Consider the following 21,338-nt stretch of genomic DNA (forward strand, 5'->3'; position numbering starts at 1 on the left):
TGTAAGTTTTATTCTGCAATAAATCTCGAAATACATTCCATCGTCAATTGACATTTGATGAACAAGATAGACATAGTTGTTGGCCCATTCGATTAAAATGATAATTATGAGGATGATTTTCAGTTCAGTAAAGCACTATAATATTCCTTCTCCATAAAAGTATTTCTGTCCCAGAACGGCACAAAATAATATACGGAGAGGATTTTTTAATTTTAAAAATTAAATTAAGTTCATCTTGGTTAATTATTTTATTCGTACAATAAAATGTTATTGTATATGTTACGCCGAATGTGCAAAATTGACTATTACTAGAAATGGGCTCAATTTTGGCTAATTCATGTAATAGTCAAGCCTGTTGCCTTATTCATGAATTAGGAAAATTTTCTGCTGAGTACGTGATTTTGCCAGGGTATGGAATTCTTAAACTGTCAACATGACAGTAGAAAAGGTAAATTTAATACGGATGGTTTTATTAGTTATAATTGGACATAATATAATATTATTATTATTAGGTTGTGTTGGGTTAGGTTTTTTAATTCTGAATTATTCAACTGAATGTCCATTTTGAGGTTAGCTATCAAGTGTCAACAAACTATCACAAACGTACAATCGACCATTGCACGATTGATACCCAAGCACGAATCAAATCGCGAAAATACCTTACAATAAAAGTCTTCCGTTATCATATTATAGTTCTAGATTTTTTTGCGTATAGTAAATGGATATTAACGTCATTGTAGTTATTGATTGGTATATTTTTATATTATAATCAATGACATTTGACACATTTGATTACTTTGATTAGTTGCAAAAAACACCACCGGAGCGTGACCATCTATTTTGACCATAGATAATATACGTACATTTTTACCAATGCATGAGCATCTGACATATTTACTTTAGTTGCAAAAAATACCACCGTAGCGCTACTATCTAATTTGTCTTATGTATGAACTAGGCAGAAAAATTACTGCCGAATTCACGCACTCGCCAGATATTTTGTCTAATTCATGAATAAGGCAACGGGCTTGCATTTTTCATGATTTAGGCAAAATTTAGCCCATTTCATGTAATAGACAATTACGCACATTCGGCGTAACATATACACTACTAACTGGTATGTATACCCAGCTTTATACAAAGATGTTTTGATGAACGATTTACATTTATCTGACTTACCAAAACAATGATAATTACATATTTCAATAACAAAATAACTGTATCTAGTCATACAATAATGAGTTAAAAATAAATAAACTCTGACAGAAGTTATTAAAGTCAAATAAAAGAATACCAAATTAAAAATAATTCCAAAATATTTAAATTTATCTGTGGTAAAATTTCTATGTTAGAAAAAATAGAGAATCCCTGTATGTTACATACATATTATTAATATAGATACATTGTAAATATGTCTTAAACAATCAAAATAATATGTAGATTATAAGATATTTCACAAGATAAATTTCTAAAAATAAACATGCCATTGTCTATTTTCGACGCCTTATATTATGTAATATAGAAAACAAAAATTCTAAGGAAATTTTTTTCCAATAATATCATTCTGTATTTCACAACTAATACACCCTGCGATAAAATAATATTTTGAGCACGGCTTTATTAGAATAGTTTTTTTGCAGATAGAGAAAAAAGTATGTGATAAGGTTCTCAATTTACAGTAGGGGCAAAATAAAATTGTCTGTATTGGAAATTTCTCCGTTTGAACCCATTTCTTATTTTCAATAAGTAAAAGAATTTGTAATATACATTTTTTTTGTCTGAATCATCTCTATTTTATCATGACATATGAACAAAAACAATCATTTTGTAATTTCAACAAAATTTTGAATTGTGTAAGACATATTATTATATTTTTCTCACAAAACTTTCGTGTAAAAAATCTTTATTTTTTCTTTCGTTGTAATAATGCTGTTATTAAACATGAACTTAATATAAATCATATAACATACCAACTTACCAGTGGCTAGGGGTGGAGGCAAACTGTTAAAATTTTACATACATAGATTACACTAAACTTTTTCAGTCATACCTACTTATTTATTTTCATTGCACTAAAAATATAATTTGCAGTTATAAACCGTGCCTTAGCCAAATCATGATAGTTTAGATGGATATCCTATAATAGCCGATCCAACAAAAATAATACACGCTTTTTCATTCATACTTTTTACTGTTTTCGTTGAAGTAAGAATACATATTATTATTATTATAGATGGTGTTGGATATTTTTTTTAAATTCATCATGCCATGCCTAAATTAAACCATAATAAATAAAAACTAACAAACATTATTCACACATTGTTATCTTATTTCAACGAAAACAAATACGTTTTACTGAGGAATTGAAGTCTGCTCTACGTATGTCGGATCTTAACAGCCTACCTCCACGCTTCGATATTTTCACCTAGGTACTTCAATAAAGCCATAGTACAATCATAATATTATTACCACAAAGTATTTTTTTTTCACTACTCAATATACACAACGTTTAAGAATGTTATTTACAACGTTTTTATTAGGTCGTATTCTATTATTTCGGAAGAAATCCGTAATCCTATCTACTATTATTGGTTGCTAGGGGACTGGCGTCCTATAAACGAAATTAATAATTTATACGTGTGTTAATGGAAATCAACATGTAATGTCAAAATGACATTTCAGTATTATTTCTAGAAAGTACAAATTTTTTGATCGTTTAAGCTAGTCAAGTTAAGTTTATATGATTGAACAGAAAATTTAAAAACGTTGTATATACAAAGTTCTTTTTATCTAGTAATAATTTTTTAAATCAAAACAAAAACATCAGAAACATCTATACATAATATTAAAAAAAAAAAACTATACAAAAATTGGACCAAGTACACCTTGAACTTACGAGTGTTTTCGTCTCTAAGCAATCGATCTGTCAACAATAATTCATGCAAACTATTTTTTTATATTCACGTTTAACCTGAGGTTCACCAATCACGAGGCAAAATTCATAATTAATGCAAATGACATTACTAACTTAATTGTAACAGACATCTGACGCTAGTCAAATTTGATTATCGAGGTTCTTGTTCTAAGAACCCGAAAAGTGAACGAGACGAGTTGGGGTCTCACTTGGTTTAACTTTTCTAGATTTTTTTTAATGTGTTTGTTTCTGAGATTTAATAAAATTGTGTTTATTGTATGTTTACAATATTTTTTATGAACCTTATCATAACTTGTACAAACATTTACTTGATGAATATCGATTGTGAGTTCCCATCCATTATATGTTTCCATTTTACCGTCCTTAATAATTAACTACTGGTAAAGTTTCTACTTCCAATTTCGTCTCAGGAAATTTTACTTAATATTATTTTTCAATTTGTTTTTAGACAATAATGATATATGTAATGGGTTAAATATGTTGATAACACTTTTTTTATAATCGTCATAAAAATTGCAGACATTTTTTGCAAAATATGTTATAAGTATATTATATAATATATATATATATATATATATATAGGTATATCCACAAATATAATATATAGATATCAATAAGTGAGTGGTTAAAGCAGTCACTTGGTAAGCAATATGTATCATATAAAAAAGCCATCTACAATATGTCGCCTATTATTGATTTATGATACAAATAAAATGTATCAAATGCTATTTATTTACTTGCATACTTGTTTATCGGGTCTAATCGTTGATTGACAGTCTTAATCACTAAAACTGTCTAACACGCCCTTAAGTGCATTGTGCATTTCCCAGTGGAAATTGATTGCACACATTTATACGTCTGGTCTAACACTTCCGCAGGCAATTAAGTCCATGATCGCATCCTGATAGCTACCTTTCGTATACAATATATCCGTTTCTCATGAATTCGTCACATAAGAAATTCATTAGTACCAACTTTAATAACATTGTCTTAAATAATAATTTAAACTAGTTACTTAAACCAAATATAAAGTGAAAATGGTATATTCTTATTTCTCTCCTACGCCAAAAATATGGGCTTTAGAGACTGGAGTTAATATGAACTATTTGCCTTTTTTCGAAGAATGAATGTTAGCCATTATTCCCTTATTCCCTTTATTCTGGATAAAATAACATAGATATTGAAAAAAAAATGTTTTTTTGGTTGATCCACTTTTCATAGTATTTATTTACCTTCAAAAATACTAGTTTTATTTTTTATAACGTACAATTGATGATGTTTGAAAACATCTAGCCCTTTTTTACTCTCCTATAGAATTGATGATTCTATTATAATACAATTAGAAAGAATATTATATGTAAAAGGCTTATAATATGTAACAAATTTTGTTACCCCAAATTTCAATTTTGAAATTAATTATTTTGATACTCATTGAATAATTAATAATAATTTAAAATCAAGTAAGGATATTATTACCTTTCATTCTCATTTCGCACTGACGTAGAGTTTGCAAAGTATCGTAGCTAATTAACTTGTTTATAAATTGTTTTTAATAAATAATTTCCAATTTTATTTTCAACTACCAACTAGAAAGTCCTACAACATACCACATTAATTTGCTCATATAAGAAGAATTATCAGACAGTTGGTAGATATACATTATAGCGCTTGAAATTTATAATTAATTGTGTAATTAAATTACGGTGTATCAAAAATGGAATAGAATAATTGAAAACACCTATCTAAGTACATACCTTAATAGGTATCACAAACTTTAATATAATACCGTTTTTAAATTACACTACATTTATGAGCATTTTTGTCTGAAAATTTGTTTTTATTCTAAATTCAAAATTGTTTATTTTTTATTGCTACCAAGTTAATATAACAAATTACAATTTCAAAGCGTCCATAACAAGGGATAAAAAATAGAGAAAATTATTGTTAACGATATTATTATTTTAATTAAAAGACAGAATTATGATGAGAATAAGAAATTATATAAAAGTACATAGAATCGTAGATCCCTAGAACATAATTTTGAAATACATCAAAAATACTTCATATTGGAAATAAAATAAAAAAATAGTTGGGCCAATTGGTCAAACCTCACGTCTCTACTCTCCGGGTGAATGTTCAATCTTCTGAGCTACTGATCTGACTACGATTCATTGTCTAACTTTGTTTAAGATTTTTTTAATACTAATATTTTTATTAAGAAGAATTTAGCATTCTTAAATCATGTGTAAATTCAATATTGAAAAAATAATAATAAGGTATTTCTTCTTAAAATATATATAAAAAAAACATTTTCACGTAAGTGGATTTTATCAATATCTAAAGCGATTTCATTCAACTTAGTTATTCACACACAATAATTATGCGGTAACTGTAGTAACACTTCTCAGGTATTATAATTTATTAGCATAAGGTAAAATGTTCAGGAAGCAATAATTTTATTTTATATTATTTCCGATATGCCAAACGTGTTTTGTTGGAAGTGCAAAGCTATAAACGAGAATGACCGGCTACAAGATTACAGCCAGTCATGTGAAACTCTAATTATGACCGGGAGGTAAAAGCTTCGCCCTGACGAATCGAAGCTCGAATAATAATATACGCGAACCGTAGCCCTAATGACTTCAAAACAAAAGCACAGTACAGTAATTATAATACTAGCGTATTGTTAAACCGCCACTGTTGATTGATTATGTATTTAGTTCAATATTTTTGCTTTATCTTCAAAATAGAAATTGGTAAGTTAAAGTTGAATTCAAGTATTAATTGACTTTTATACATAGGAGTATGTTAAAAATGTAAACGTATTCTTTGCATGATTGGATTAACACTGGATTATTATAAAGACGTTATAAACTAAGTAAGTATATTAATATTATTATGCCATTATTATTCAAGAATACAATAATACATAGTTTAACATTTACCATATTATTATGAATACTTATGGAGAGCTTGTAAACCAAATGGTGTTTTACCAGAAATGAAAATATAAATAATATTAAATTCTACAGGTTTTTTTAAAAAGGTTTTGTCGATATCTATTTCGGCTATAACACCATTATCAAGACTATCGACAAAACCTTTTTTTAAAAAAACTTGTAGATTTTAATATTATTTATATTTACATTTTTTGTAAAATGGAATTCTACCAAGTAAATGCTAACTCTAATAATAAGGTATTTTACCATCTATTTTTCTTAACAATGAACATTATTGACAACTTAATATTATTAACATGAAGTCTCAATTATCCATAATTGTCTATACTAGCTAATAATAATTATTACAATACTATATTAGTAGTGAAACCGTATTTTAGTGATAACTGTGAAACAATTACAAAAACTTCAAGACGTTGAAAAAATCACATAATGTATTATATGTTTATTGTTAACTCACCAGTCACCCAAATAAGATGCCAATATCATACACATTAGACTACAATATTTTTTTTTAACTATTTTATATTGGCTTATTCTAATGCTCATTTCATATTGTACATATTATGATCAAGGATAGTTATTACTGAAATTACATGCCGACTATCTCCTTCCATTGTATAGCATGGTTTTATTTTTATTAAAATATATTATTGGATTCATTTATTAGACAATAATTGTATAAGCATGTATTTACCATAAATAACTTAACAGTATGAGGTCATTATATTATATATATAGATGCTCAATATATTATGTTTGATAGATACTGAGTAGACATTTGCTGTACTTGCAATATATTTACACTGACAAGTATTAGGGAAAAGTCCCCTTATCAACTAACAGATGTTACACAAAAGCACAATAACTATCTACCGATTTATATTATTACTTCCCACAACATTGCGAGAACATAGTTATTTCTTAAAACTACACAATAATTCTATTCAATATTCAGTACGTAATCTAAAAGGTATATCTTATTTATTGATATAAACACATCCCTTACTATAAAACATATTACTATGAGAATTTTGTCAGTTATTGACCTACATTAAATCATATTATAATATAATTATATTGATTGACATCTTATATCTAATAATATTTTATTACATTATCTAAGGTAATTTTGTGTTGATATCGTTGCGTCAGCCATTGTTAACTCAGTCACTTTCTTGGTGATATCGTTCCGAATAATCGCGTCTACAGGTTGTTTGAATCTGTTAATAACTAAGTGGCATAAATGAATTAGTCACCGGAATCGAGACACTCAATAGTAATCAGTTGATTTTCGTTCAATTAGAGGTAATGATCCGTTCTGATTCGTAAGTTAATTTGAGTCAATAGTTATTTGGGTTAGTTGGAAACATAAACGTATTCCACGATAGCATTTTTATACGCAATTCTGTCTTTTAATAATCATCATTAATAACGTCCCACTATTTTTGAAGAAGCAACGTGTCATCGAGTCATGAATCATGTAAAAGATCATTAAAATGTATGTTACATTTTGCATAAAAGCTGGTGAGTTTTTCATTGGCAGCCTCTGACTCAGGAATGCCACGAGTTAGTCATGATGCATTCGCATTGAAGATGGTGCATGGGCAATTAGGGGATGGGATTTTAATTAGTCGTACATGAACGTCACACGTCTTATATGAATTTTAAAAAACGCGTCTTTTGAAAGCAGAAATTGGTTCCTAAAAATGTGTACGAATGTTGAATGTACGAAATTATAGTAATGTAAAAAAACAATCAATAATTATGTACTTATCAATAAGTATGATAAAGTTACCGAGGCGTATTAGTAGTTAGTAGGTGTTTTCTTTATTAACTTGTCAAGAGATAGTGAATTTCACGGATTTTTTCTTTGTGGAGAGAGGAGCAACTGCTTGGAAGCGCAGAGTTTTTGCATTATCAAATAAAAATCTAAGTTTTAATAAATGCGAAAAATAGCAAATTGCACGAAAGCCGGGGGCCACCTGTACAGTTATACACTTGGCCATATATGTAATATTTATAATATCGTCTACCAGTACCACACCACAAACTTGCTTATGTTAAATATTTTCTTAAAAAAAATACTGGAATCATAAAAAATGGTGCTTTAATAATCTATTTTCAAAATAATTAACGGCCCAACTAACCAAAATTTTTTTTTAAACGGTACATGTTCAAACACGCGCGTCAATATCATTTTACTCCCTACTTTAATTATAGTTTGTCAATTTATGGCTATGGCCGTATGTTGCAGCTTAACTACTGGGGAATGACAAAAGAAATGGCGTATTTCAAAAAAACACTACCATATTCTTAGGTCAATAATTATTATTAAGCAATCATTATTCATAAGATGTTTATCACACTTGAATGATCAAAGACATAGTTTATAACAAATATGTTTAGAATTATCTTGAAATGTGTTAATCTTGCCGATTTTTTTAATAATAAAATGCCTAATTCTTGTCAAATTTGGGATCACAGAGATTATCAATATATTTTTTTATCGTGAATATTTTACAAAAATTATCTCGTAATAAATTATACTAATGGTTTTATAAATGCGTTTAAAAATTAATAAATGTGAAAAATCTTAACACCACTGCACAGTTATGTACCGAAATATGACTATATTCTAAAACATTAGAGCGAGAGGTTTAAAATAATACTGTTTTATGTAACAAAAATACTTTATGCAGTCATCAAATGTTTAAAATAACTATAAAGGATAATAAAACTTCAAAATTGTATAAATAGATTATCTATAACGTTTAAGGAGTGTCCAGGATCATGGTTTGAAATTACGATAAAAACTCAATTTTGACCTTCGACGAGCATGTCCCCCCTTAAACTCTCTAGAATAAAATGATAATTCAAAATCAGTTTGAATAAAGCAGATTCGATATTGTTCAATATTCCGATATTTTGAGAGCTAAATTTATTATTTTAATCCGCCGTCAGGAGCTTAGTATTACGTTTATCACTTTTCGATAAAATTTAGTGGCAGTGATACTTTAACGATAATACTATGCAAAAAGGGGGTATTCAACATATTCGGCCACGCATTAAATTATTCAAAATAGTCTTATCAGGATGTTTTCAGAGTTGAATTTATTGTTTACATACGATTTTGGACCCTTTTTCGTATCAGTGTACTAGCAGGAGATAAAACACAGGACATACGTTTGCAGATATTTTAAATTAAAATTATGTTTTGTCGGGACGTTTTAATTTCAGAATAATATGCTTAATCTAAGAATTGCACGGTCAAAGAGAACTTTATTTGGCATTTAATATTAAGTCTATATAAATAATATTTTATCGTGTTAGAGGAAAATTTCATTTATTATATTTATATTTAGTACATAAATTATATACAGGAAGACATATAACTACTGCATTCTGCTCTGCTAAGTAAACAGACAGTGTTTTTAGTTTTAGTGAGAATGTTTTAGATTGTTATGTTTTAAATTACGTTTTCTCTTATAATATGTAAAATTATTAGATTGTTCTAAATTTAATCGTACTTCCTACTTAGAGATTATGTTAAAACAATTGAAAAATTTTACATAATATATAAGAGAAAGGGTAGTTTAAAACTTGGGTTCTCATTTCACTAAAACCAAAAACGCTGTCTTTTTACTTAGCAGGTCAGCATTAAAATCATCAATAATACTATAAAACCATGTAAAGCTATGCTAACAAAGTTAAAATGAACCCAACATAATTAGATTACAGATAAAATATACTTTATTTAATGAATTATAAAGAACATTTAAGAATGTATCATTCGTTATAGAATAATATACATGATTTTGAGTATCACAGAAATATACATATTTTATATAAAAGTAATACCTACTTTGATTTAAAATACAAAAGCCGATAGTCAATAGTAGCTTAATTTAGAAAACGCTTTAGAGAGTATTATAATAACCATTAGTCAAAATTTGTCGTAATTAAGTATAGTACCTTTAGCATAGTGATCTATGTGCGTGGGCGCGAAACTCGAGAGATGCAGGCTCGATTCCTGCGGGGTATGCTACTTTTTTGAAAGAGATTTTTTCTATTGGTTCATATTAACTCCTGACTAGATAATTACTTTTTTATTGCCACATCATTTAAATAACATGCTAATTATATCGAATGGCCACCTTAATCGTTACGCGATGGGCGTGTCTTTATCGTCAAATGTATTAATATATTTTATATTCAATAAAAATATTGTTGAAAAATATTTGTATCCATCAGATTCTGGCCATTACGTTTTACCAATTAAACAACCTAAAACTTTATATTTACTAATAATCTACCTCAATTTCTGAAAATTACAAAATTAAAAAAAATATATTTCTTTTAATAATCATACCAAAAATAATTGAACGACAACTTAAATACGTCAAGTCCTCAAAATTTGGACATTTTATTCAATATGAATACGAAAATCGAAATATTATTTAATATTAAACGTACCACTTCCGACCTACTTGATAATATATTGTGTCAGTATGTTTATTCCACCCAAGCCAAAAGCTAGAAGTTATTGAATTTTCAAAAAAATGATATCTCGTGTCCAAGGGTATGTAAATCTTAATATGTTTCCATGGAAACGATAATAGAGCTTTCAGCAGTTTTTTTTTTATATCTTGCCCATATTTGATTCTCACTAACCTTCTATTTCAAATTACTATTTTTTACTTGATACTGAATACACACGATTTTACGAATATTACGTTTTTATTATTAAAACAAAATAATATTGAAAAACTCAGAAAACGTACCTTTTAGTAAAAAAACCTAGAATAAAGATAGACTAAGTGACACTCAAGCTTCACATCTTTCACTGTTTGAGTGAGTGCTCTTTTCATTTGATCTATAGATCTATGACTCATGCCAATCAAATCTTAAAAAAATATTTTTACATACGGTGAACATTACAAATTATAAAATTAGGACGTTCACAAAATGATATTTAAAAAGAAAGAAATATTATTAAACATAAATAAATATATGCAGTATCACAAAAACCGTATGAAAAGTAAAGTTAAAGGTACAAAAATATATTAATTATAAAGTATGTAAGCACACTAAATGAGCTAAGTGGACCCAAGTTTAAGAATTTATAAAACAACGCCTATCTATACTCATCCTCACGTAGGTGGAATATATCAACATCCGAAGCAATTTGGTTGAACAGAGTTATTACCCTCTCAATTGGCATCACCAATGGCAGGTTAGGTCGGGTCTAGGACAATTTGGCGCTGGGACAACTGGACGTCACGGAATTCGAAAATAAATAGACGTTAGTTACTTACAGGTACTAAAAATATTTAATATTATTATTTATATTTAAATGATTTAATAGTTGGTGAGAATGTAAATATGCAGACGTTAATAATGATTTAATCGTGCATATGTTTAAGTTCCAGCGAAAAACAGTTTTTATTTTATATAAAGCCTTAGGCATGATAATTCTCTACCTGCAATAAAGAATACATTATTTTAAGAGTAAAATGAATTAAAACTACTAAGTATTAGATAAAACCTGAAAACTTCGTCTGCGTTCTGTATACGTGTCTACGACAGTGCGGCGTCCAATTGTCCGGAGTCCAGTTATCCCATTCCCGGTTAGGTGTGCACCTTAGGAGAACAAACAACTTATGCTCCTGATCTCTAACATAGTTATCAGGGACACACAAGTCAATACCACCAAGATTGGCAGAGTTTTCATTTACACCCCGTGTAAGTCGAAAAATATGCATGGCCATTTGGCCATTGATATTTTCTAGCATATTTGTACGGCATCGGATGTATTGACAACTTCACCACAGTAAAGCGAATATTTTATTTATAATGAAATCGAAAGAATAATATTAATAACTCGATCTACAGATGGTGCCAAAAGGTAGCCGTTTTCATTTATAACGTTTTACACTTAAGAAAAATTTTAAAAAATGTACGCAGACTTTTAGATTTTTATTATTAAAAATACCAAGACAATGAAAGATTCGAATCCAATTTTGTCTACTTTTATTCCAAGATTAAAAAAATATTTTTTTGTTCTAGGGTTTTTCAAACTGATGTATTTATTATACATTTATTTAAAATTTGTATGTCTATCATAATCAAAATAATTATTTGGGATCGTTCCGCTGCTGGATGAGGGCTTTCCAAGATTTTTATACTCTTTTTGTTCCTTACTTATTCGTTGCCTCGTATATTAATTTGTTGAACAAGCTTATTTTACGATGGTTTTGTGGTAAATTAGTGCTCCTTTGGTATCACTGTATCATTTTATTAGCTGGTGGGTTATCTACTCGTCGAGTGATATTTCCATTTTCTTATCTTTGCGAGATCTATCATAATATCATCAACTCTTGTCAGTCTCCTTATCCATTGTAATCTTCTGTAGTCATTTCACATTATATTTTTATTAAGTATTTTTTCATACACGCTACGTTATGTATACTATAATTATATAGTTTATACACACTGTATTTAAACTGCAAATGAAAGACTTGACTCGAGTGAAATGACGGATGACTGTGTCGAGTCACCGGACTCATGATGAGTAGAGAGCCAAAGACATTGTCGCAATTAACGCTTTCGCTGCTGAAGAGATAATGAGATTTTAATTGCCCCCTTTAAAATGCACGTTAATTATATCGATCGGCAGCCTGGTCATTACGCGCCGTGTGCGTCTTCCGCGTCCAAAGTATTAAGTAAATCGTAATAGACACTATTGATCTAGGTTATGTTTGAAGAAATTTTGACAATCGATTCCGCTACTTTGTTTTGTTTTGACAACAAAACATACATATTAAAGTGTGTCACCCTTATAATGCTGAGTGATATGATTGCTACACGTACTTACAATGGATAAAAATTTTAAATCTATCTTAAAATTAATTCCTATTATCTATGATCAAAATTCTGAATGATTTGGTCCCCTAGGTATTAGTAATCGATATACTTAGGTACTATTTTTTTATTTCTACAATTCACAATGTATTCCGTAATGTAACGAAAAAAATATGTATTACATAAAATTCTGTTTTCTAAGTATCATTAGCATTGTGTTTGTTGTATTATTACTGCGAATACGTAACTAACGACAATACCTAATACAAATTTGTATATGTAACACCACCTGACTCCTGAGTGCAAACAGTTGTACGAAAAGTCAAACGAACTCACACTATTGCGTACAAGGACATTATCATTATGTGACCTTGATAAAACGATATATTATCATTATTATATCTGTACCTCAGAACCAGTGTGTCTTAAGTCAAATTTATCTGAAAATTATTTGAAAAGTACAAATTATATTAATATTACCCAAATATTATTATTTTTTATATCTAATTTTCATTTTAAGTTATTCAAAACAAAAAATAAAAATTCTTAAACCACAAAGACGTAAGTCAATTGAGCGTAGTTATGCACAAAGCAGCCAAGCCACAATTTTGAAAAAAATGAATTATTGTGATTTCCATAATCTCACACGTTTGTTTTACGTTCTGCACAAATCAGCCAAGCTGCTGTCATACAAACATCTCATATAAATGCGTTATAAAGATTTTTCAAATCGCAGAATATGACATTTTCGATTTGCATAAAGCAACCAAGCTGATGTCATACAAAAATGTCATATAAATGCGTTCTAAAAATATGCAATATTCGTTCTGCAAAAAGCAGCCAAATGATAATATTATGTACTTACGTAAATTTTTAAAACCGTGACTGTAAGGTGTGTTTTTCTACATTCAATTAATAAACATTAAATTTTCTCAATGACATTTTATGTTTTTCATTTTATTATATATAATATAATATACAGATTTTTCATATAAAAAATAGTGCCAGGCAGCTAAATATTGATGTATAATTTACAAGTTTTTCGAATTATTTTCAGAATTTTGAAATTTCCATAATAATTAAGTAACTTAGAAGGCTATTTTTAAAGAAAATAATCAAAAATAAAGACTTTTCTCACAAAAATAAGAGATGGCTGCATTCTGCAGAATGCACATTCTAAAAAAATCATTTTACTCAAAACACCTGGACTGCTAAAACACTAAAATTTCATAGATTATATGCTTTTATCTCTTCAAAAGTTATACAAAATCATATATATATATAATATCTATCATTCAAAAAGTATACACAGTATACAGAGGCTTTGCTGATTTAAAGAAACACAATTTACATAAAAGTGCTTCTATCTCTGTTTGAGGTTTGTGTGGCTCGGCTGCTTTGTGCATAACTACGCTCAATTAATATTAAGCACGTAAAAAATCATAAATTTCATGTTCCAGAAAGTGTTAATTTTGTAGTTAAGATACACTGGTACTGATTTTTTATAGCTACGAAGACTGCTGAGGATTATTATTTAGCTATACATTTAAACACCACTGTTACATTCCATTTTAATAAGATTAATAAATTATTATAGATTTAAAAAAAATCATAATGGGTAAGTACGGAGTACATAATATTACAAGATAGCTTCAACCATGTGGTAAACTTATCCTTACAAGTTACTTTCTTTCAGAAACATTTGGATATCAAAAAATGGTTTGATGTTTGTTTGAGCTGTTAAAAGTTTAAGATTATTAATTGAGTTTGCATTTACTTAATTTTATTTCATTTTACAAATTATATATTAAATTTAACTGCATGTTGTTTTAAATTATATAGCTATTTCCATTGTAACACCATTATCAGGAATAAAGAAATAAACAAGATTTAACATAAAAAATACTATTCTGAACTAAAATCAAGCTAATTTGTAAGCTAACAGAAGCCAGTTCAAACCAAGTTCCTGAAGGAATTCTAATTTAGTTAGCGTAAATCCATAGCCTAATATATTTAATACTGATGTAACAACTGCTGTGAAAGAAATGACTACGTCAATAATTATTATACATTTAAAAGTAACTAAATACTTGACTATTAATATTTAAAATATTTTGATAAAAAAATGTGTGCCATACGTAAGCAATGGCAAATAATAAAAATAATTTACGAGTGTATAATATACGTAATAGTTGTAAGGTTTACCATAGACAATTTTACATTCACAGTTACCGTGGTATTTTCATTCACAAAAAAATACGGCCTCATCACAATGTTGGGTAAATGTCACACCATACAGTAACTTTGGTGGGATTCAACGACGTCTCATGAATTATTTATGCGTTTTTTCTACCTCTTTGTTTGCTTTTTTGTTTATTTCTTGTCTACTACGATGAAAATAAGCCTTATCACTCATGATGATTTTTTTACTGAATTTGTACAGCGAGTCTCAATTGCCCAGCTCTCACAGTTTTCGCGCGTTATTATGGTGGCATGTGAGAGTACTTATACCAGTGATGACCGTAACTAGCGCCTTCAATTTTTTCAGAAGAATTTAAAAAAAGTGAATCAACGAGGCAAAAATAAACATATTTTCAAGATAAAACTTTTGTTTATATTTTTTAATAATACTTAACTACTGTAACCCAGTTTGCTATTGAAACACAGACGGTAAGCAAAATAATATGATCATTTTAGGTCGAGTCATAAAAAAGAATGCAAGATAAATACAACGTTATAATAGAAAAAAATATTTATGAAAATAAAAATTAACTATGTTAAAACTGCAACTAATTCAAACTACCAAAAATACTTAATTGCTTGTAGTAAAATTTCTTTTTTTTTCAATTTGTATTTATTAATATATCGTAGGTTACAGTCAAAAATCTCAACATCGTGTTATGGAGTAATTGCAATGTGAAAGTTTGACATTCCCTAAAAAAATAGGCATAATGCTGAATTTTTTGTACTTTATTGTGCCTTGATTTTTTTTCCAGGATATATATTATGTATAATATACATATAGACGGGTATTCTATTGTTTTTTCAATTTATGTACGAGTGAGAATATGGACATAATAGGTTGAGTAAGTGACTGAAATCTATTTCTGGTAAAAACAAAAACTGTTAATACCAACCTCCACTCTGTGAAGGCCCATATAATCTTATTAGGATCGGACTTGGTCGAAAGAAAAATCCATTACTAAATCTAAATATCTAAATTATCGACTTCCCATCTTTTGTCAGCAACCCTACGACTATATTTACGAATTTTATAATATATTCAAAAAAGACTGATAGTGAGAGCTTTATGAATGATTAAATGGACAAATGAATTCATAATTAATAAAGTCTAAATTTGAAATAGACTCTATATTATGGAGTTTTTACTTATTTTCCAAGCTGCAATATAACATGTAAATACAATATAACATACTCTTGTTATTTACGCCAAATTTAGTAAGGTAATTGACAAAATATTTTTTTTTAATTATAAATTAGTGGTTTGTATGTCACCTACCAAAAACAATTATCGTTATCTTAAAATTCATCACCAGTATCAAGAGCTCAGGAAAACAAAGCGTGCGATGATTGTGAAGTCCCTCCCACAGAGACAGGCGACAGCACGTATTCGATTATATACATCACATGAAATAGACTCAGGTATTCCAGATAAGATGAGTCGCATCTTCCACTAGATGGTTCGAAATGAGACGGTCACATCGTTTGATAGCTTTCTGCACACAAAATAGTTCGATTCATTTTATTTGAGTTTAGTCTCTCGAAAAATAAAATATAAACTTGATTACGGTAACATATAGAATAATATATATATATTCTATAGCATTATAATAATGATAATTGAGAAATTATTAACATGATAGAATTTTTAATGAATTATTTTATTACATGGCCTAATTATTAATAGTGATTTTTTTTGTGTATTAGTAACCATGTCCTTGCTTTTTCGTACAAGGCGGTTGTTAGTAATTTTAAACAATCACAAACACCCGGGCTTTAATAAAATCATATTCATATATTGTGTGTATATCGGTAATCAATTCGAACGAAACACCAGCGCCTTATGCACTTCACCACGAGAGCCACCTATATAATAGTATTATTGTCCACAACTTTTTGAATAAGTTCTTATGTATAATATCGTGGCTGAAAATTTCTACATATACAGTCTGCCGTATCAGTACTCATCGTGAGCTATTATATCGGAAATAGGTGACTGTATATTATTGAGATCAAATTAATGCATAAATAAAACACTTAATAATACTTAATAAAAACCACAACCAACGGAAAGACAGAAAAAAAGATGGGTAAATGAATTATAAATATAATCATATCGTATATTGTATTTAAATGAATTTCCGACAAGTACTCGTTAGTATCAAGACATACCTATAAAATGCCTGATAATAATGACGGTATATTATTTTTAGATATTGATTAGAATTTAATTGAATCTAATAAAATTGGAACGTGAATGCTAAACGAACAATGAGTAATTTTTGATTTTGGCTCTTTTCAGTAAGACAACTCATGGTGAACCATATATTATATCCAAAAAGGAATACTTTCTAGAAATTTGAATTCAAGAAATTTCAACCACTGACTCTTTATAAGCTTTTCGGTTTCTGGAATTTTAGGTTTATATTATGAATATACTCAAAATGTGAATTGGCTTTGAAATATGCGATACTCAAGGTAAATACTGTAGGTACTAAGACATTGTATGCGAAGATGTATAAATACAAAGCAATATTAAAATACAATATACAAGCATATAAAAATCATTTATTCGTATTATCTTAGAAATAGTATTAAAACTGATATACTTAATGATCGAATCAAATTATATTATTATAATATATAATTATGGTAACATTATTTTACAAATTAAGTATTAAAATGAAAATAATTAACTAAAATTTAATTGTTTCATACTTAAACAAATCGCTAAAGTAATAACATTATGTTGTATGGATTAACCAATTAACTTATACGTAATTTTTTTTTAAATTCAGGTTTCACAAAATATTGCCTAAAATAAATTGTAAGTAGGCAAAATATTTTCTAGAATTTACGATCACCATTTGAGAAAATGTATATTTCCCATATCCGCTCGATCAGTTTTATGTTACAGCATTAAAAATATAAGATATTGCTCAGAAACGCCCTCAGAAAAAAATTCAGGTCCATCGCAGATACTTTCCGTTAAATATTAAGAAAATGTTCCACTCAGATGTTGCCAAAGAAAACAGAAGATTTTGCTATATTACTAAATTTATGCGAAAGCATTATTTTGCTATGTTTTCCATCTAAAATAGGATGACGCTTTCTCACACACCTGAAGGAATTTCTGATGCAAATAAATAATATATCAAAGCACTCTAGATTTATCCTTATATATTATATTATATTCTTTTGAAAATATATACACCGTTTCAACAATAATTTTGCTTTCCAAACAAAAATAGTTTTGTATCTAAATTCTACCCGTTATCTAAAAAATATTATTACATAGAGACAAAACCTGAATAGCAAATAGAAATCGAAGCTTAAAAAAACAAGTAAAGCATTAAAGAATCTGCAAGTCGTTTGATATTGTTTATTTATTTGTTTTACATTTTTATCTGAGATTCATTATCAAAAAAATGGTGTTAAAAACATACCTAATGGTTTTAAAACAAAATTATCATTGGTAGTTTTATCTATAAACTTATAATTATGTAACTATTCCAAATTCAAAATACATTATTTTAATATTTATACAAAAAAAGGTCACAAACATCCATACTATCCAATCATTTTATAGAAGATTTAAAATAACAAAGATAATTTATCTCATTTAATGTTACTTGTATACGTATTTTTATTTATTGACTTCTACAATCAGTTTAATTTGGTTGCCCAGAGTATTTTTTAAACGCATTTTCTCTGTCTATTTTTGATACGTTTTTATTCAGTTTTTTTGGCCAGTAGGAATTATTATATTTATTTTTTTATTAATTATTATATTATATATCTAGGAATTATTGCCAACTTACAAACCTCCATATAAAATGGAGCAAGTTAAACACTATTCACTTTTTTGGTACTGTTCGGTTATACGAAATACAGCGGAAAACGCATTTTGAAAATACCCGATATACTGGGTTATTTGTTAGTTTAGGTTAGTTTACGTTAGGTTAGGTTGGGTTAGGTTAGGTTAGGTTTGATTAGGTTAACCTAACAAATAATCCAGTTTATCGGCTATTTTCAAAATGTGTTTTCCGCTGTATTCCGTATAACCGAACAGTACCGAAATTTCCATTATCCCAATTTGATTTTTCATTATGAAATACCTAGCAAATCTCACACCATACCACATTTTTTTAAGTAGGTATTTATTCCAGAAAGATAGTTAATATTATATTAAAAGCATAAAACAAGTGTGTTTATTGATAACTAATCATCGTCATTTAGAATATCTTAATATACAAACACAAAGAATGCACAGTATTTTAAAATCATATGTCAAAACAGAGCATTCCGATTAGGCATATGATATAATCACAATTATCAATGTCGTCAAAAATATCAATATCAACGTCTTTTTACAAAGTCTATCGGTACCTACATAATATATATATATATATATATTATTCGGATGGCCGAGCAAATTACGCGTCGGTTTTTAATGTCGTAGGTTGAAGGTTCGAATTTTGGTTCTGGAAAATAAACAAATTAATTTTCAATTTGTATTTCGAATCAGGGTATGGATTTAATAAATGTTGAACTAACAACCATTTGTAGTAAAAACAAAAAACCAAAAAAAATCTGTTACTTCAAACGTCTACTCTATGGAGGCCCATATGATCCTATTAGGATCGGAAATAGTGAAAAGAAAATTTATTTAATATCCAATAATATGATATCGTATCAATACATCAATAATATGAAATTTTATTAATAATATGATATCGTCTGTATATAACATAATTACATACATTGGTCAATTTTATCAAAAACAGTAAGAATAAGACACAATTTGTATCGTATTAATGTTAATCAATTAAACATATTTCAATACAATAATTCATTTTGCATAAGTATTAAATATAAGTAATGATAAATTTTCAACAAAAAAATACACTATCGACACTTTAGTTATGTTTTTTCAGTTTATATCGGATAACATATTATCTAGTATATTAGAAAACATAAATAATATAATAATATAAAATATAAACTAGGTTTATTTTTAAATAATATATTATATACCTACCTAATACAAAATTTTAAAAAAATGTCAAAAGTAAAAAATAAACCGATAATAAGTATCTTGTTCAACACTAAGATATAACATTGTTTATTCACTGTAGTATATAAAAAACTTTGTTAATTTTTGTAGGTCTTTTTCTTAATGCTGTTACTTATTTCTTCTAGCCTAGTCTATGTTGTAGACTCAAGGCTTTATAAGGTTTTAATAATGTCTAGAAGAAAACATGATTAAACTTATACAACTAAAAAACTACGTGTCCAGTTTTCTACTATTTTAAATTAGTCTAGCAATATTTAATCTGTTGACTAGCTACACAACTATATTCGTATTACACGAGTATAATATTGTGGACAAAATGCCCATTTTTCAGTTCGAGGTTCTTGTGTTCTCTGTTCTACGTAAGCAACGTAAAATGTACATGTTCTATTTTCAAAAGTAGCCGAGAAGAACTTTTATCAATACCTAAATGTATATATTTTTACTGATGATGATAATGGTGAATAAAAATAAAATAATAATATAATATTCATTACAATTTTATTAAAATTTACATAAATAATTTTAATTTTCCAAATAATTATTGTAATTCATATTTTAGAATTTATTTTCATTAGAGATTTATATTAACTCCGTATAATTATATTTAAATTTTATCAAAGAAAAAACTTTACTGCAATGCTGTTCTTTACTATTTAAAATATTTTTGTAATTTTAATAATTTTGTTGCAGAAATGACAAAAGCATACTTAGCCAAACTTACTTTGATTATTATTTATATTAGTTATCTGATTCTTGCGCTATTCTAAATTGGTGAATTTTTTTAAAATTAAGTTTTAATGTTTTCAATTTAATCTAGCATTCATAGTCACCCTACAAAAGATGATATTTATTTTCTAACTTAGAATCTACAAGTGATAACTTTTGGCTCCAGGCTTCTTTACCCTTTATACTTTGCTATCTTTGCCCTTTCTGTGTTTTCATATTATTTTTTCCTCGAACTAAACAATGTCACATCTGCGGAAAATTTTGCCATTGCAAGCATATGTGCCATACTACAAAGTGTATTATTCCGTCTAGTATATTTGAAGCCCTTATGCCACCGATATATTATTCTTGAGCGAAATTTGTTAGCTATTTTAGTGTCTTAAAAATTCCGCGTAATGTGTCGGTTTTTTAAGACACGCATAAAATTTATAATGTAGTGTATAATATATGAAAAAATAATAATGTTATATGAATATAATAAATAAATATTGTAAAAAAATGTAATAAAATTCACATTTTATTACATTTTTTACAA

Source organism: Rhyacophila brunnea, unplaced genomic scaffold (genome assembly GCF_057557595.1).
Source record: "Rhyacophila brunnea isolate RB1 unplaced genomic scaffold, BYU_Rbru_1.0 scaffold_17, whole genome shotgun sequence".
NCBI lineage: Eukaryota > Metazoa > Arthropoda > Insecta > Trichoptera > Rhyacophilidae > Rhyacophila > Rhyacophila brunnea.